Source organism: Brassica napus, chromosome C3 (assembly GCF_020379485.1).
Source record: "Brassica napus cultivar Da-Ae chromosome C3, Da-Ae, whole genome shotgun sequence".
NCBI classification, from domain to species: Eukaryota; Viridiplantae; Streptophyta; class Magnoliopsida; order Brassicales; family Brassicaceae; genus Brassica; species Brassica napus.
Window position 1 is genome coordinate 63,652,567 of NC_063446.1, and position 20,925 is coordinate 63,673,491.

Consider the following 20,925-nt stretch of genomic DNA (forward strand, 5'->3'; position numbering starts at 1 on the left):
TCCGTGGTGAGCTCAGCGGGTTTGCCACGCTCATACCCCTTCACGATCCAGTCACCCTTCCAGTTGGAGACCGTGTCCAACAAGCGAACTTTCGCTTTCGCGTTAAACTTCTTCCTCACCCTCTCAGTGATCCCCAAAGCCCAATTATATTTTTGCTGTTGGAAAAAATAAATTAACAATTAGTTTTTAGAAAGTATATATATAAATCATGAAAAAATTAAATATATATAATTAATTAATAGAAACTTACAGCGTAAATTTTGAACCACGTCTTTCTGACGTAGTGAGGCGTCTTACTCCAGTTTGATGTGTGCATGGAGAAGTAACCCTTGATCGTGTCGGTTACGTCCGATGCAAGACATCCGTCAACCCCCCACCTGGAAAATACAAATTTAAAATATAAATTATTTTTAATGTTATAAAAGATATTTAAACGAATTAAAAAAATTAATGCAACATACCACAACGTTCCGTCCGGTCGGTCTGGGTCGATGACTGGTAAACCTTCTCTGCCTGGCAGACTGAGAATGTCCTCTACCGTGTACTGCGAGTAAGGAGCACTCGGAGGCACCATCAGATCAGGATGAATATCAGCGACCATCGGAGGTGCCATCGGAGGAGGCACAGGAGGAGGCATCGGAGGAGGCACATGAGGAGCCGATGGTGCACTAGAAGAAGTAGACCAGAGACTCTCTGAGTGTACTGAGTCTCGGGGACAGTCTCCTGGCCCGAAGAACTGGGAGCGGAAGAAGAGGCCGGGTCTAAACGACTACCCGGCTCACCGAAGATCTCTCTATAATGGGCAGTAAGTCTTCCTTTTCGAACCTGGAAAAAAAATGAAATTTTTGAAATTAACATCAACAATATATTTCCAACATTATCCACCTAATCAACACTAAATAACATAAAATCCGCAAACCTATCTAAATTCCCTATACTAACCACCTAATGTATCTAACCAAATTAGAGAGGAATCAGGCTTACCATTGCTACGAATGGGGAGGAAGTGGAGAGAAGTAGAGAGGAAGTAGGAGGAAAGAAAGAGTGAGCGGGGTGTATATATAAGATTACATATCGTCGCAAATTCGTCGTAAATTACGACTAAATAGCGAGCAGTTACAAAGGCCCGTCTTTTTTTTTACGAGGAAATTGCGAGAGTAATCACAAAGGCCCGTGTTTTTTTATACGAGGTATTAACGACGATTTACTTACGAGGAATTAACGAGGCTTGCTTTCCTATAAATATACCCACAACTCTCACTCTCAAACCACACCCAAACTCCCAAATCACACTTTATCTCAAATCACAATCCTCAAAAAAATCATATTCAAATTATAAATATTTGAAAAAAATAGGAAAAGGAGAAGATATTAGAATTCATGTGGGCGAGACTTACGTATTATAATTGCTGGAAGTCTTGCCACATGTTAATCTGGTATTTTCTCCTTTTCCTTTTTTTTCAAGTTTGTACACTACGAGATATTTACGACGATTTTTACTTACGTGGAATTAACGGGTTTATGTATAAATCCGTTTACGTGGTCTTTACGACGATTTTGCTTACGTGGAATTAACGAGTGTTTTGTTTACGTGTACTTTACGATTTGCTTACGTGGAATTACGTGATTTATGTTAAATCTTTTTACGTGGTGGTCTTTACGACGATTTCATCCTACGTGGAATTAACGAGTGTTATGTTTAAATCCCTAGAACCCAAACCCCGAAACCCGAAACCACAAACCCAAACCCCAAACCAAACCCCAAACCCCAAACCCCAAACCCCAAACCCAACCCGAAACCCCAAACCCGAAACCCGAAAACCGAAACCCCAACCCGAAACCCAAACCCCAGATTCTTATTTTCTACTTCATATATTCCAAACCCCCATCTTTAATTTTCTACTCATATATTCCAACCCAAACCAGAAACCCGAACCCGAAACCGAAACCGAAACCCGAACCCAACCCCGAAACCCCAAACCCGAAATCCGAACCCGAAACCCCAAACCCGAAAACCCCAAACCCCAAACCCGAACCCCAAACCCGAAACCCGAAACCCGAAACCCCAATTCCTTATTTTCTACTTCATATATTCCAAACCCCCATCTTTAATTTTCTACTTCATATATTCCAAACCTCATATTTAATTTTAGTTTCGTCGTTATTCCTCGTTATCTTAGTGGTTTTTACGACGATTTAACCCTACGTGGACTTTACGACGATTTATGCTACGTGGACTTTACGACGATTCATCCTACGTGTACTTTACGACGATTTCATCCTGCGTGGACTTTACGACGATTTCATCCTACGTGGACTTTACGACGATTTGTGCTTACGTGGAATTAACGAGTGTTATGTTTAAATCCCTAGATCAGAAACCGAAACCCGAAACCCCAACCCCCAAACCCCATAACCCTAACCCGAAACCCAAACCCGAAACCCCATACCCTAAACCCCAAACCCGAAACCCCAACCCCCAACCCCATACCCTAAACCCGAAACCCCAAACCCGAAACCCCAAACCGAAACCCGAAACCCCAAACCCAAACCCCCATCTTTAATTTCTACTTCATATATTCCAAACCCCATCTTAATTTTCTACTCATATATCCCTAGAACCCCAAACCCGAAACCCGAAAGCCCAACCGAAACAAAACCAAAACCCGAAACCGAAACCAAAAACCCGAAACCCCATATTCCTTATTTTCTACTTCATATATTCCAAACTCCATCTTTATTTCCATTCCAAACCACAAATCCCACATTTGCTTATTCATAAAACAAACTCCCAGCATTCCCTTATTCATAAAACAAACCTCACATTATCTTATTCATAAAACAAACTCCCTCATCTTATTCATAGAACAAATACATCAATCGGATACATCGACATTCTCGTCATCACTAGAAACATCATCATTTTCATTAAACTCGTCTTCAACAGCTTCGTCTGTGGCATCATCGGTAAGATCTTCGTACTCGTGATTATGCGGATCAATGAGAAGGATGTCATCAATTTCTTGTTCAGGTTCCTCGACTTCATTTATCTGTTCTTCTTGCAATGGTGGTTCTTCTCCACTGATGATTCGTCCTCGAGGTGTAACTTTGATCACTGCTAACCAATTTATACCTGAATCTCTCATCCGAGGGTATGGAAGGAAGCTAACTTGGTCTGCTTGTGAAGCTAAGATGAAAGGCTCGAATTTGTTGTACCTTCGTCCACCGTTGACATCAACTACACCGAATTTGTTAGACCGAACACCTCTGTTGACGACGGGGTCGAACCATTCACATTTGAAGAGGACGCATTTCAGCTTCAGTATCCCTGGAAATTCGACTTCAATAATCTCCGTCAAGATCCCGTAGAAATCTGTTTCCCCTTTCACACATATTCCATAGTTACTGGTCGCCCGCTGTCTACCATAGTCATATGTATGAAAAGTATAGCCCCGTGTGAAATACATCTGTGATGTGGTGACCTTTACAAGTGGAGATTGAATTACTTCGTGTAACCACTTAGGATAATCTGCATCGTCGTCGTCATAATCAACCTGCAAAAATAAAGAGAATGTTAATGAAATACAGATAATGTATGAAAAAAAGTTTTAGTTAATACCTGATTCCGCAACCACTTAATGAAGTGTTGATCTTTCCTTTTGTCTACGTCACTTGTGGATATACCAGGAAATGTTTCTTCGACTTGAGAAACAAATAGGCACTTGAGAAACAAATAGGCTGTAAAATCACATTTTATAGGAATGAATCTCTCGCAATTATACAATTAATTATAGTTATATGTGTTTCGAAGTGTCAATATATGTTACCTTTCAAAATAACGCATCAATGGATCTTCGCAATTGAGTAGAATATAGGTGTGTGCACTATGAGCGTCTTCTTCACTCGACCACCAAACCTCTTTACACTTCCCACCGAGTCGCCCAATCTGGCTAAAGATGTCTGGAACACCAGCAACTGCATATGTTGGCGCAACACCACCATCATCATATCTTCTTGGAGCTCTTCTCCGTGTACGTACTTTTGACGCAAAGTAGTACGATGTGAAGTGAGAAACTTCTTCCGTCAAACTTCCAGCAATTATAGAACCTTCAACTTTGGCGAGGTTCTTTGCTTTTCCCTTCAAATATTTCATGGCTCGCTCATACTGATACATCCATCCGTAATGTACAGGTCCACGAAGCAATGCCTCATATGGGAGGTGGACAGCTAGATGCTCCATGACGTCAAAAAATCCGGGAGGAAATATCTTCTCCAAGTTGCACAATAAGATGGGAATGTTCTCTTGAAGCTGTTCCACAACTTCTTCTTTAAGAGTGCGTGTGCTCAGATCCCTGAAAAATGCTCCAATGCCTTTTATATTCAAAAAAAATTAAACACATTGTTAGTCATATATTATTTTGTAAATTATTGTGATATAATACACTACGTACCTGCAAGTGCTTCATGTACGTTTGTTGGAAGTAGCTCCGCAAATGCAAAGGGCAGTAGTCGTTGCATAAATACATGACAATCATGACTCTTCATCCCGGAGAACTTTTGACCCTTTTCAACACATCTAGAGAGATTCGAAACATACCCATCGGGGAACTTCACTTCTGATGCCACCCAGTTGAACAACACCGACTTTTTTCTGAAGATAATCTGAATATCGGAACGGGAACTTGTCCATTGCTTTTAATATGTAACTCGCTTCTTGAGCAAATATCCGGCAAGTCCAACCTCGATTTTATGTTGTCTTTTGTCTTCCCTGGGACATTCAATATTGTATTCATGATGTTCTCAAAGAAATTCTTCTCTATATGCATCACATCGAGGTTGTGGCGCAGAAGAAGATCCTTCCAATATGGCAACTCCCAAAATATACTCTTCTTGTGCCAGTTGTGATGAACACCGTAAGAATCTGGCATATTACGAGGGACATGCCAATTACCACCCCAACGAACTGTTTCGTTAGCTCCGTAGTAGTCGATTTGCGCTTCAATTTGTTCTCCAGTTAGATATGGAGGAGGAGTGTCTCTCACAACCCTTTTGTGCCTAAACAAATTCTTGTTTCTTCGGTAAGGATGGCCAATGGGAAGAAATCGACGGTGACAATCAAACCAACTTGTCTTCCTACCATTCTTCAGTTGAAACGCATCTGTCGTTCCATTACAATATGGACAAGCTAATCTCCCATGTGTAGTCCATCCAGACAACATCCCATAGGCAGGGAAATCACTTATGGTCCACAAAGCATCGCTCGCATCGTAAAATTCGTCTTCGTTGAACAGTCATACGTCCTCACCCCTGTTGACCACAAATCCTTCAACTCTTTTATCAGTGGTTGTAGGAAAACATCCAGGGACCTTTTTGGATGGTTCGGACCAGGTATTAATATGGTCAAGAATAGTAACTCCCGTTGCATGCACATCTCCGGTGGCAGGTTGTATGGAGTAAGAAAGACTGGCCACAATGAATATTGTCTCCCTGACATTCCGAACGGACTAAATCCATCTGTGCATAATCCGAGATACACATTCCGGATATTGCTAGCGAAATCTGGATGTACTTTGTTGAAATGTTTCCAGGCTCTTGCATCTGATGGATGAGTCATCTCACCATCCGTCTGAGTATGCTCGGCATGCCATCTCATCTTTCCAGCAGTCTGCTCTGATTGATACAATCTTTTCAATCTGTCTGTAATTGGTAGGTACCACATCCTTTGGTACGGTACCCTATTACGTCCCCGTCCTTGCGGCTTGAATCGTGGCTTCTTGCAGAATCGACATTCTTCTAGCTTCTCATCATCTCCCCAATAGATCATGCAGTTGTCGATGCAAACATCTATCATCTCCGAAGGCAACCCAAGGCTATAAACCAGTTTCTGAATCTCATAATAAGAATCAGCAGACACATTGTCTTCCGGCAATACTCTTTAAACAAGTCCGCCCATTCGTTCATGCAACTTTCAGGTAGATTGTGATCAGTTTTAATATTCATCATTCTAGCAGCTAACGACAATTTAGAGAGACCTTCTCTACAACCACTGTAAAGTGGTTGATTCGCCGCGTTTAACATTTCGTAAAACTTTTTTGCATCTATATTAGGTTCTTCATCTCCATCATGAGCTACGAATGCATCAGCTACCATATCATGAACCCTATCATAATCTACCATCTCCTCCTGATGGTAACTATGTTCATTATGCAAATGATGATCAACCGGTTCTTTTTCCTGAAAATTGCTATTACTACTACTAGCTTCATTCTGATCATAATTAAAACCTTCTCCATGTTGAAACCAGATATAGTAATTTGCCGTGAAACCTCTATTTATTAAATGCTTCCAAACATTTTCACGGTTTGCCAGTTTCGAATTGTTGCATTTCCGACAAGGACAGAACATCTTACCACTTTCTTGGGCGAGCGGTGTTGAATCTGCTTGATGCATAAATGTCTCCAGACCCGCAAGGTATTCTTTCGTCACTCTCCCGTTAGCATCTCTATGCATATACATCCACTTCCGCAACTCGTAAATATTCCCGGAGCCAGCCATTTTTTTTTTCTTTCACGTTTTTTGTTGTTGGTGTGTTTAAAATGATGTTTAAACATCCATATTTATAGGAAAATTCGAATCTGGTAGTTGTAATTTTGCTATGAATTTACGACGAAAATTAATTAGGTGGGCAAAAAAAACGTGTAACACCTATAAAGTTGGTGGATTCAAAAATTTCCTCGCTAAATACACGTAAACTATTCCCTCGTAAATACCACGCAAAGTTTACGTCGTATTTACGAGGAAATAGTTTTTCCTCGTAAAATACTCGTAAAGTTACATCCACTTTACGACGAAACAGTTTTGTCGTTACGTTACGAGGAAATAACGATGACTTTAGTTTTTCACGTAAATTCGTCGTAAACTCGACGCAAATTTACGAGGATTGTTTTTCCTCGTTAATTTTCGTCGTTAAGCATGTGTTTTCTTGTAGTGCCCGTATTATATTAGACCATGATAATGTGAAAGACAGTTCAGTTTAACCTAGGAGACACCTTTCTTAATCTAAAACGGACAAAGCCCCACCTTATGTGCAGCTTGCTGTGCATGATTATGCCCAAATAAAAAAAAAACAACTGATTACTCATTTTAAGAAAACATTTTGGCTGCCCAAAGTGAGTGATGGTAGCTCAAGTGGAAGAATAAAGTGCGAGTCAAATACTGGACTTGAATATCCCACTTGCTAAAAATATACACCCTAAGTCCCTCATGAAGCTTCCCATCATGAGATTGCTCGTGGTGAGGCATCCCGCCCTACTAAGTCGCACATACTCGCGACCTCAGAGATGAAGTTTTGGTTAACATAACTTCTTTGAAAGTGGTTGCAACGATGTACATAAGTTGATTATGCACCAAAGAGTCAAAATGTATTTATTCATATGAGACAAATATACCATGATCTATAACCATCGTTTCATGATGAAGAGAATCAATAGGCTTTTTTTTGGGTTCTGTGCCAAATGATTACCTTCACTGCTTTTTATCGTCGGCTGTTGGTGCGGCAATCAAACATGCTTTCCGTTAGCGGTCGTTTGGGCAGCTCTTGTGTCCCCCGGATAAGAGAGTGCTATTCACCAGGTTGGTGGGCATTAGTCTATCGTCCCTGGTACCTCGGCAATGGAATCAATGTCGCGGTGTCGTTAATCGATGGTAAGGGATGCCGACCTCTTAGCGTTTTGGTGTAACGGTTATTTCGTTGAGTCATCCAGGTACTTTGGCAGCGCCCGCCTCCCCCTCTTTCGAAGTTCGTGTTTCGTCTCTCGCCATGGGTTTCGTGCCTGCTTACAAGTCTAGGTCCTTTCGTTGTTTCCGGCAGCGTTCTCCGGGGTTGTTGTTCTTTTTATGCTCTGATGTTTTGACCTTTTCGGGTCAGGAGGGTATTCTCGTGGTCCCTTTGCTAAGGCCTAATGCAGTGCGCCTGGTGGTTATTCCTGTACCCCTGGTGTCGCAAAGCGTGCCAACCCTGTGCCGCAGTTAAGGGTTTCCAGCGACATCTGGTGCGTTTGTTGTATGTTCCACCTTAGCTCCCGGACGTCATCTCTACCCATCCTAGTATATTGGCTGCCATCTCATCTTTCAGCAGTTAGTTTTTGATACAACTTGCCTGTCTGTAATTGAGGTACCACATCCTTTGGCGCCCATGCCTAGTGATTTCGCGGGTTTTGGGTTTGGCAGAGGTTCTTGGGCGCATGCTTGCATCCCTATCTCACTCATGAGTCTCCCTGATTGTGCCTTGTGTGTCATCTGGAGCTCAACTGCTTTTAGGCTAAAGTGACTGGTTCCGCATTAAAAAAGGGACCGTCGTCTTCTAAGTTTTCTCCGCTAGTACTGAGTTGTCTTTGCATTCTTCTTGTAGGCTTTGCAGGTGTTCGTTGGTGGTTTATATCTTCACTTCTAGTGTACCGACAATTTGGCAAAACCTTCCCTTTCGGTCGTAGGCAGTTGTTGTGGGCTTATCCGTCATATCAGTCACTGCATTCTAGAAGGTTCTCCCTGCATCATGAGCTACGAATGCCTCCCATACTAATTTCTTGAACCATTCTAATTACCCTCCCCTTCAATAAGTCGCGCTTGCCAATGACATCCACTCCTTTCGGATTACTGTGGCCACTACTAGCTTATTCTTGTGTCATTAGAGTTTTCCATGTGTTGGCCTATAGTACGGCGCCCCTAGAAACATTCTGGTCAAACCTTGTCCAGGTTGATTTCACGTCTTGTCTTGAGGGTCAACATTGCATTTTGGCTCGCTACTCTTTGGGTTTGCGTGTGAGTCCCTTCCTGCTAGCCTCACCCTCCAGATTCCTAGGGCGTGCGTTTAAGACCTCTCATCGCTCCTGTTCGCAACCGATTTGTTGCAGTCTTGTTTCTTCTGCGTGGCGCTCCCCCGTATGGGAGCTAAGCCCTTTTTCGCATTTTGTAAGGGGAAATCTGATGTTGAGGCAATCATTTATATCCGGAATTAATGTAATTTGCGACGTTTCCTAGTAATAATTCTCAAATCGGTGCCGTATATAGTTCTGGGTTGTTTGTTTTCAAAGATTTCTTCTAAATACCCTAAACTTTTCTCGGTTACGTGGAAATAGTTTTCTCCCGTATTACTTCATCGTCTTTTCTGCCCCTTTGCCGTTACGGAAAGTTCTCTTAGTTCGTGATAATGTTGTCTTACCTACGAGGTGTGATTTCGGATTTTTTAACTTCCCTCTCGTCGCGAATCTCCTCTGGGTGGGTCCTTCAGGCCTCGTAGACTCTTCCGCCTAAATGGACCTCTTGCGTTTTATTAGCTCTGATGTGTGTCAGTGCCTCCATCCACCGTAGGGGCTGTTTGGGGGCATCGATCCTAAGGTGGATTTGGTTTTAAAGGTAAGCAGTCTGTTGTCTCAAGTTGCCGATCGGGTGTATCATATTGTTCTCAATCTAGGCACTCCAAGATCAGAAGTAATTCTCTCAGGGCTTCGGTCGGGCGGTCTTGGTGCTGGCATTTTGGTTCCTTATCGCACATTTTTCCGGGTCTGGCTAGCTTTAGTTGTGTTACATAACTGGTCCTTTCTTAGGTGGTTAGGGTCCTTAAGTTCATGAGACCCAAAGTGCAAAATTGTATTCTCATTGGACCCTGGGTATGTCTTTAACCTCGTTTTCATGATGAAGGAATCGTTCTAAATCGCTTACAATAGTTAGCATAATGTATATGTGCACAAAATCAAACATCTTCAGAGATGTGTGTATGTGATGTGCCTATAAGAAAGATATACATATACTATTCTGGAGCAAATATGTTTAGAGAAGTGTCCAGTGTTACTTGAGTCTAGAGTTCCCTTGCGCAATTGATTCTAAATCTTTTCCCACATAATGCCTGCAATGAATCAATATCATCCGCACTATTGTTAATCCCCAATGTTAAGTAAGAAAATTAGAACATTATTTATACATGTTCATTACTAAAATGTATTAGTACCTTTGGTTCCTCTCCAAAAGATCAACCCTAGCCTTAAGCTTGCTATTTCATTGACCTATTCGTTTGTGTATACACAATTAATTCTCAGTTTGTAAGACAGTTTGATATTAAGATATAAACATACTTTGTGGGAATATGGAGCATTTACCTGTTTCTCGGCGTATGATTGCCTCTCGCAACGTTTTAGAAACATGGAAAACAGTCTTTTACCTGGTTCATCTTGTTCATGTAAACATAAACCTTTTTTAAAGGAGATCATTTATAAAAATAACAAAGCAGTACGCAATATAGAGAAGAATATATAAGAACCACACCGTACACTAAACAAAAATTTTTAATTTCTAGATGCAAAAAGTCACTAGCAACCTGGAAAAAAAAAATCAAACTGGCGTACATAAATGATCGAGCAAAGCTATAAGAATCTGTTTGAATGTCCAACCTAAACTAAACCAAAAGAGTAACTTTTATAACGTATTGAACTGAAAGATACAGTCAGACCATAGCAAAAGGTTTCAACTATCTCTAGATTGCGGTGAAGGGAAGAGCTCAAAATTGAAGAGTAAGTAAAGAATAATGATATACCAGCAGGAGAGAGAGAAGGATGGTTCCACGATTTCTAAGCTTTGAATAGTCTCTAGCTCCACAAGAGGAGTCGTAGAAGAAGGAAAATAACACCTCACAGCTCTGTCCCATGAGGAGACAATCTCTTCTTTGGTCCATTTATACCTCAAACAAAGATCTTTGAGAGGAAAAGTTTATAAAAGAATCACAAAAATAATATTCATGGACTTGTAAGAAGTGAAACTAAAACAACTCCAACGTGAATAAATATATATGTTCTCTCTTTTCATTCTCTTGTTTTACCCATAGAAAATAATCAAGCTTTCACCAACTTGGAAGGTCACCAACAGATTCCTCGAGTAACCCAATAAATATATTATTATCTAATTGTACAGTTTCAAGAACACACTATTCTCAAAGAGATTTGAATGAGAGAAGCACTAAAGATTAAACTTGTCATATATTTAAAAAAGAAGACAAAGATGATCAAAAGGTTTGTTTCTTCTAACTTTCTTACGCCTCAGCTTCAGCAACTTTCTCTGTCTCTCTCGCTCTTCTTCTTCTGCGATCAGCTTTGCTTCCATTTCATCTTCCTCCCTTGCGATTCTCGCACTACATTTATCAAATCAAACACAAACCGTTGAGCAATATATATAAGAAGAAACAAATGATTGAAACTCATGATCAAGATATTGATGTTACCTTCGTCTCTCTTCTTCCTCTGATATCATCAAAGCAGGCTTCCAGGTCTCGGTTATCATAGCCATGTCCAACATAACGATCAGTACTGACATTAAAACAATACAAAACTCATAAGTGCAGGAGAAAAAAACTAATGAAAATGTAATGGGTGTGAGCGTAGGAGAAAAGTTAGAAGCAGTGCTTGAACATTTGTCTAATCATGCTCAATGCTTTAGCATCCTCTGACATTGTTGCAGGCTTCTTCTTCTTCAGTGGCCTCCAATCATCTACATCAGGTTGTGGAGGTCTATTGGGCGCTGTTTACTCATTATCTGCGAAAGTTAGTTCATTGATTAGTGTCTTTGCTAGTTTTTTTGTTCTTGTCTAAAAGAGAGATGAGAGAAAAAATCATGATACCTGGTGTTTGAGGTAGACGTTGATTGTTTTGGGATCATTCGGATGGAATTCATCAAATGGTTAACGCAGATCAGCAACTCGATAGATCTCTTTGGGCTTCGTAGGAAGGAAATTGCAGAAAAATCAATCATACCTGTTCGTCGAGGATGAGCAGCTCCCTCTCCAATTAAAGATACAAGATAAACTGAGAGCGTCTGTGAAGATCCATCCGGCTATCAACCTTCTCCAATTTATAGAGGTTGAAGTGAATTTTTCGGTTTCATTGTATCAGAAGGGAGAAGGAGAGTTTAAGATCGTAAATGGCTTTAATGAAAAAAAACATTTATTGTAAAATTTAAGAGGTATACGTTGAATACAGTGAAAAGAATTAATAGATATGAAAAGAGTTGGAAGGTAAAGAGTTGATTAAGACTCGTTTTTTCACAGGATTAGGAAAAGCAGCAGGGCTAGTGAGATTGAAGGGTCAAAGACGAAGAAACCTCTGAAAACCTAATCGTTACTCGTTTACGAATAAAAAACGACACACTTTCCTCGACAAAAACATAAAACGTCAGACTTTTTTTCAAAATAGGCCATATAACTAAACATTGGCCAAATGGCCTTACACCCGACTTGGGCTTTTTATGGAACATAAACCGAAATCATATGTGTGCAGAGTAAACTCTCCTATCATAAATATATATTAGTTTCGGCCAGCAATGTACAAAGTATCCTTTAGTTTAGTGGTATAAATGGTGATGTTTATATTTCAATAACCCGGGTTTGAGCCACAGTCTTAACGTTTTTTTCACACTTTTTAAAAGTGGGACCCACAGACCGCTGAAGTGTCGCCTTAGAAATGATGCAACTGCCTCATTATATTAAAGCAGTACGCAATATAAAGAAGAATATATAAGAACCACACCGTAAACTAAACAAAAAGTTTTAATTTCTAGATGCAAAAAGTCACCAGCAACCTGGAAAAAAAAATCAAACTGGCGTACATAAATGATCGAGCAAAGCTATAAGAATATGTTTGAATGTCCAACCTAAACTAAACCAAAAGAGTAACTTTTATAACGTATTGAACTGAAAGATACAGTCAGACCATAGCAAAAGGTTTCAACTATCTCTAGATTGTGGTGAAGGGAAGAGCTCAAAATTGAAGAGTAAGTAAAGAATAATGATATACCAAGCAGGAGAGAGAAAGGATGGTTCAACGATTTCTAAGCTTTGAATAGTCTCTAGCTCCACAAGAGGAGTCGTAGAAGAAGGAAAATAACACCTCAACAGCTCTGTCCCATGAGGAAGACAATCTTCTTCTTTGGTCACCATTTATACCTCAAACAAAGATCTTTGAGAGGAAAAGTTTATAAAAGAATCACAAAAATAATATTCATGGACTTGTAAGAAAGTGAAACTAAAACAACTCCAACGTGAATAAATATATATTTTCTTCTCTTTTCATTCTCTGGTTTTACCCATAGAAAATAATCAAGCTTTCACCAACTTGGAAGGGCACCAACAGATTCCTCGAGTAACCCAATAAATATAATTATTATCTAATTGTACAGTTTCAAGAACACACTATTCTCCAAAGAGATTTGAATGAGAGAAGCACTAAAGATTAAACTTGTCATATATTTAAAAAAGAAGACAAAGATGATCAAAAGGTTTGTTTCTTCTAACTTTCTTACGCCTCAGCTTCAGCAACTTTCTCTGTCTCTCTCGCTCTTCTTCTTCTGCGATCAGCTTTGCTTCCATTTCATCTTCCTCCCTTGCGATTCTCGCACTGCATTTATCAAATCATACACAAACCGTTTTGCAATATATATAAGAAGAAACAAATGATTGAAACTCATGATCAAGATATTGATGTTACCTTCGTCTCTCTTCCTTCATGATATCATCAAAGCAGGCATCCAGGTCTCGGTTATCATAGCCATGTCCAACATAACGATCAGTACTGACATTAAAACAATACAAAACTCATAAGTGCAGGAGAAAAAAACTAATGAAAATGTAATGGGTGTGAGCGTAGGAGAAAAGTTAGAAGCAGTGCTTGAACATTTGTCTAATCATGCTCAATGCTTTAGCATCCTCTGACATTGTTGCAGGCTTCTTCTTCTTCAGTGGCCTCCAATCATCTACATCAGGTTGTGGAGGTCTATTGGGCGCTGTTTACTCATTATCTGCGAAAGTTAGTTCATTGATTAGTGTCTTTGCTAGTTTTTTTGTTCTTGTCTAAAAGAGAGATGAGAGAAAAAATCATGATACCTGGTGTTTTGAGGTAGACGTTGATTGTTTTGGGATCATTCGGGATGGAATTCATCAAATGGTTAACGCAGATCAGCAACTCGATAGATCTCTTTGGGCTTCGTAGGAAGGAAATTGCAGAAAAATCAATCATACCTGTTCGTCGAGGATGAGCAGCTCCCTCTCCAATTAAAGATAGAAGATAAACTGAGAGCGTCTGTGAATATCCATCCGGCTATCAACCTTCTCCAATTTATAGAGGTTGAAGTGAATTTTTCGGTTTCATTGTATCAGAAGGGAGAAGGAGAGTTTAAGATCGTAAATGGCTTTAATGAAAAAAAACATTTATTGTAAAATTTAAGAGGTATACGTTGAATACAGTGAAAAGAATTAATAGATATGAAAAGAGTTGGAAGGTAAAGAGTTGATTAAGACTCGTTTTTTCACAGGATTAGGAAAAGCAGCAGGGCTGGTGAGATTGAAGGGTCGAAGAAGAAGAAACCTCTGAAAACCTAATCGTTACTCGTTTACGAATAAAAAACGACACACTTTCCTCGACAAAAACATAAAACGTCAGACTTTTTTTCAAAATAGGCCATATAACTAAACATTGGCCAAATGGCCTTACACCCGACTTGGGCTTTTTATGGAACTTAAACCGAAATCATATGTGTACAGAGTAAACTCTCCTATCATAAATATATATTAGTTTCGGCCAGCAATGTACAAAGTATCCTTTAGTTTAGTGGTATAAATGGTGATGTTTATATTTCAATAACCCGGGTTTGAGCCACAGTCTTAACGTTTTTTTACACTTTTTAAAAGTGAGACCCACAGACCGCTGAAGTGTCGCCTCAGAAATGATGCAACTGCCTCATTATATTAAAGCAGTACGCAATATAAAGAAGAATATATAAGAACCACACCGTAAACTAAACAAAAAGTTTTAATTTCTAGATGCAAAAAGTCACCAGCAACCTGGAAAAAAAAATCAAACTGGCGTACATAAATGATCGAGCAAAGCTATAAGAATCTGTTTGAATGTCCAACCTAAACTAAACCAAAAGAATAACTTTTATAACGTATTGAACTGAAAGATACAGTCAGACCATAGCAAAAGGTTTCAACTATCTCTAGATTGTGGTGAAGGGAAGAGCTCAAAATTGAAGAGTAAGTAAAGAATAATGATATACCAAGCAGGAGAGAGAAAGGATGGTTCCAGGATTTCTAAGCTTTGAATAGTCTCTAGCTCCGCAAGAGGAGTCGTAGAAGAAGGAAAATAACATCTCAACGGCTCTGTCCCAGGAGGAAGACAATCTTCTTCTTTGGTCACCATTTGATACCTCAAATAAAGATCTTTGAGAGGAAAAAATTATAAAAGAATCACAAAAATAATGTTCATGGACTTGTAAGAAAGTGAAACTAAAGCAACTCCAACGTGAATAAAGATATATTTTCTTCTCTTTTCATTCTCTGGTTTTACCAATAGAAAATAATCAGGCTTTCACCAACTTGGAAAGTCACCAACAGATTCCTCGAGTAACCCAATAAATATAATTATTATCTAATTGTACAGTTTCAAGAACACACTATTCTCCAAAGAGATTTGAATGAGAGAAGCACTAAAGATTAAACTTGTCATATATTTAAAAAAGAAGACAAAGATGATCAAAAGGTTTGTTTCTTCTAACTTTCTTACGCCCCAGCTTCAGCAACTTTCTCTGTCTCTCTCGCTCTTCTTCTTTTGCGATCAGCTTTGCTTCCATTTTATCTTCCTCCCTTGCGATTCTCGCACTGCATTTATCAAATCAAACACAAACCGTTGAGCAATATATATAAGAAGGAAACAAATGATTGAAACTCATGATCAAGATATTGATGTTACCCTCGTCTCTCTTCCTTCATGATATCATCAAAGCAGGCTTCCAGGTCTCGGTTATCATAGCCATGTCCAACATAACGATCAGTACTGACATTAAAACAATACAAAACTCATAAGTGCATGAGAAAAAAACTAATGAAAATGTAATGGGTGTGAGCGTAGGAGAAAAGTTAGAAGCAGTGCTTGAACATTTGTCTAATCATGCTCAATGCTTTAGCATCCTCTGACATTGTTGCAGGCTTCTTCTTCTTCAGTGGCCTCCAATCATCTACATCAGGTTGTGGAGGTCTATTGGGCGCTGTTTACTCATTATCTGCGAAAGTTAGTTCATAGATTAGTGTCTTTGCTAGTTTTTTTTGTTCTTGTCTAAAAAAGAGATGAGAGAAAAAATCATGATAGCTGGTGTTTTGTGGTAGACGTTGATTGTTTTGGGATCATTCGGGATGGAATTCATCAAATGGTTAACGCAGATCAGCAACTTGATAGATCTCTTTGGGCTTCGTAGGAAGGAAATTGTAGAAAAAATCAATCATACCTGTTCGTCGAGGATGAGCAGCTCCCTCTCCAATTAAAGATAGAAGATAAACTGAGAGCGTCTGTGAAGATCCATCCGGCTATCAACCTTCTCCAATTTATAGAGGTTGAAGTGAATTTTTCGGTTTCATTGTATCAGAAGGGAGAAGGAGAGTTTAAGATCGTAAATGGCTTTAATGAAAAAAAAAACATTTATTGTAAAATTTAAGAGGTATACGTTGAATACAGTGAAAAGAATTAATAGATATGAAAAGAGTTGGAAGGTAAAGAGTTGATTAAGACTCGTTTTTTCGCAGGATTAGGAAAAGCAGCAGGGCTGGTGAGATTGAAGGGTCGAAGGAGAAGAAACATCTGAAAACCTAATCGTTACTCGTTTAACGAATAAAAAATGGCACACTTTCCTCGACAAAAACATAAAACGTCAGACTTTTTTTCAAAATAGGCCATATAACTAAACATTGGCCGAATGGCCTTACACCCGACTTGGGCTTTTTATGGAACTTAAACCGAAATCATATGTGTACAGAGTAAACTCTCCTATCATAAATATATATTGGTTTCGGCCAGCAATGTACAAAGTATCATTTAGTTTAGTGGTATAAATGGTGATGTTTATATTTCAATAACCCGGGTTCGAGCCACAGTCTTGACGTTTTTTTCACACTTTTTAAAAGTGGGACCCACAGACCGCTGACGTGTCGCCCCAGGAATGATGCAACTGCCTCATTATATTATAGATTTCCGCCTCAGTTCTATTTACCTTATCCAATCCAACACTAAAACTCTATTTTAGAGTGATTTTTATACTAAAACTTTCTCCAATCCAACACTAAAAATCACACTATTTTAGTGCAACAATATAATTTCACACCAAATTTAGTGTGACATTATTCACCACACTAAAATACTATTCATTCAACTAAAACAACATTCATTTATTTTATTAATAAAATACACAATTAAATAAATGACAAATAAAATTATAATGTATACATTAATATAAAATAGTTTTTAGTGTAAAGTTTAGTGTTAGTCGTTGGAGAAGAATTTTTTTTTTTAGTTTTGAAATTACACTAAAAATTTTAGTGTGGTTCTCGGGTTGGAGATTGCTGAGCCTAAAGGTCCAGTTTCCAAGTCCGTACTGTACGGAATGTGCTTGACGTATCAATGATTCTATATGCCATAGTGTGCATATACACTGTATATATCATGTGGTCTACGTTGCTTGCTGCCTGTCAATTGGTGAGAAGGGGGCCATGAAAGCGAAGATAAAAATGAAATGTACTTCCCATTAACAAGTGACTTTAGCTCTTTCACGTCACAAAAATTAACTATCTAAACTATTAAAATTGAAGTACAGTTAGTAATTAGCCTTGATTTTTCCCTAATAATTACAATCTAATGCCACTAGTTTTAAGAACATTCATTTAATAACATTATTACTAAACCAGCCAAATAAATTTAAAGGCTTAACCTTAATGTATATGTTACAAAACCGACTAAACCTAAACCACGTGTTTTGTTACCAAACCAAATATGCTTCGGTCAAATGTTGGCTGCCGAGTCGAAACCAATATATACATGATTGTTAATTTGTAACTTCCTGCTTGAATACAAAATTTCATTATATAATTTTGATCTTCTTTATGTACAAATAATTTACACAAGTGACAACTACAGTTATGAAACCGAACCTGTTACGTATGAACCAAATTACTCTATACAATTTAAATTTTCATTATTGTCTATCAAATATATGATATACAAAAACCGTAGAAGTCATGTTAACAAGTTTGACAAAAATAATTTCAATTTTTGTTTAATAAAATATGTAGCATAACTAAAACGAACAAAATACTTTTCATTTGACCTGCCATACAAATTATTTAGCTTGGTGTACATATTTTTAGATCAATTCAAGTTAGTTTGGCATATGTAAAGAAAATATTTTAAAACTAAACTAATTTTAATAACAAAAACATTTTTGGAATATTACCAAAAGATTCACCCAGATCCTAACTTTATAACAGTTTTCTAAAACGGATAGTCCATTAATGTTCACAAAATCCTGTTGATCTAAACTATTAAAATTGAAGTAGTTAGTAATTAGCCTTGATTTTTTCTTAATAATTACAATCTAATGCCACTAGCTTTAAGAACATTCATTTAATAACATTATTACTAAACCAACCAAATAAATTTAAAGGCTTAACCTTAATGTATATGTTACAAAACCGACTAAACCTAAACCACGTGTTTTGTTACCAAACCAAATATGCTTCGGTCAAATGTTGGCTGCCGAGTCGAAACCAATATATACATGATTGTTAATTTGTAACTTCCTGCTTGAATACAAAATTTCATTATATAATTTTGATCTTCTTTATGTACAAATAATTTACACAAGTGACAACTACAGTTATGAAACCGAACCTGTTACGTATGAACCAAATTACTCTATACAATTTAAATTTTCATTATTGTCTATCAAATATATGATATACAAAAACCGTAGAAGTCATGTTAACAAGTTTGACAAAAATAATTTCAATTTTTGTTTAATAAAATATGTAGCATAACTAAAACGAACAAAATACTTTTCATTTGACCTGCCATACAAATTATTTAGCTTGGTGTACATATTTTTAGATCAATTCAAGTTAGTTTGGCATATGTAAAGAAAATATTTTAAAACTAAACTAATTTTAATAACAAAAACATTTTTGGAATATTACCAAAAGATTCACCGAGATCCTAACTTTATAACAGTTTTCTAAAACGGATAGTCCATTAATGTTCACAAAATCCTGTTGATTACAATATTCTTCATAATCTTGCAATGTTCACGGAACGGCATTATATTCCAAAATATATTGTCAATAAAATTTTGAATCCTAAAATCTCGGTATCCCTCTCTATCTACCTAATATCACACTAGCTTTAAAACAATGCAGTTTTCCTATAATCACGTCATACAAATTTCATTTGATAAATCAAAAATATATTTAGAATTTAGTTAGCAAAAATATTGGTTCTCTTAGCTAACCTCGTACATCTATATATAAGAAACACATCTACTCTTCACATATACAATTCCATCCGAAAATGACTTCAAACAAGAGCATCACATTACTTAAAGATGTCGAGCCGTTCAAGAGTGGTTGGCGTGTCCAGGTTAAGTTGCTTCATTCATGGAAGCAACAAACCAGTTATGGTGGACCTTCTCTTGAGTTGATATTGGCAGACGAAACGGTAAGTATAATTTCATATTCGACACTAAGGAAATACTATGTTTGTTTATTTTGACATAGCTAACTTTTTTGACACTTTTGTTTTTTTAGCGTGTCAAGATCCATTGCTCATGCAAGAAATTATGACTTTAGGAGTCTCAAGGAAAGAGAAACATAGATCAATGTTTCCAAAGCGAAAAGTATCAGGTACAAAACCTTGGAGAAACATAGATCAAAGGTAGCCTATAGTTCTTTTGAGTTTCATTACCTTGGATGTTAGTATGTCAAAAAAAATTAGATGTTAATATGTTTGTATCTGTTTATAAGTAGCTGTCAACAGAGAGGAAACTTCATAATTGTTAGTAGGAGCTTCCGAGAGTCCATGGAGACCTCAAGCTGACTTTTAAGTGAATGGTTGTGGAATGAATCTGATTTGTAGTTACAGTCACGACACTTGGCTGATTATATCTTCTGATAAATTGTAAACCATCGCAAGCAAAACTCAATTTATCTTTCCTTTTTTTGAACAACTAAACTCAGTATATCTATCTACCAAGAATTGTTTATTTTTATATTTTGGTTAATATATTAAACAAGTTGCTTGTTTTGTCATAATATATTTTCAAATTATATTAGATAAGCAGCCCAATTATTTACTTTTACTAATATGAAAGTACACGTCTAATATATAAAGGATCACAATGTAACGCATTATTGTAAATACTTTCTATACGTAGTTGCTGTCAAAATATTATATACTGTAAAATAAATTTACATGTAGAATAAATTTCATTAGTATGATCATTTTCAATATATTTGACTTCTCAGATACATAATTTAAAATAAATTTATATACACCAAAGAAATTAAAAAATACATAATAACAATAGATTTATGTATAATTTTTACCAATAACAATAAATTTTGTTATATAGATTTTAATTTTTTTTTTTTTTTTTACAACAAAAGTCTATAACGAAACTAATTTTTTTTACAATTATAGATTTTAATTTTGTTATATAGATTTTAATTCTGTAAAACAAATTAGTAAATTACCTTACAATATATAGAAATCCACTTTCCAATATATTTTCAGTTCCATTAATGGTATATTCTATATGGAATATATACATAATTGTAAAAATGGAAGCTATCAAATAAGAATTTCTAACATATAAAAAGGAACATCTAGCATACTTTAAAAATTGAATTTATTATATTTAAATTATAAGAATGCAAGAAAAAAACAGTAAAATGTTTTCCTCAAAATAAACATAATAGTTGAATTTGTTTGATATATACAAAACTTAGAGACATATAAATACTTTTAAAAGATAACATATTATTCAAAAACAATATTATATTTTGAAAATATAAAT

General features: G+C 37.2%; 1 long non-coding RNA gene across 2 annotated transcripts; it reads right to left on the reverse strand.

Moving 5' to 3' along the window:
- Nucleotides 1-13,184: 13,184 nt before the first annotated feature.
- On the reverse strand, nucleotides 13,185-18,256 carry LOC106422229. Of its 2 annotated transcripts, none has more exons than XR_007320887.1 (5): nucleotides 16,318-18,256; nucleotides 15,786-16,095; nucleotides 14,057-15,694; nucleotides 13,527-13,836; nucleotides 13,185-13,436 (listed from the first exon to the last, which is right to left on the reverse strand). It is a non-coding gene; the product is annotated as an uncharacterized LOC106422229 (long non-coding RNA). The 2 variants fall into 2 exon arrangements; XR_001284396.3 differs by having other exon boundaries at nucleotides 13,922-15,694.
- Nucleotides 18,257-20,925: the final 2,669 nt, after the last annotated feature.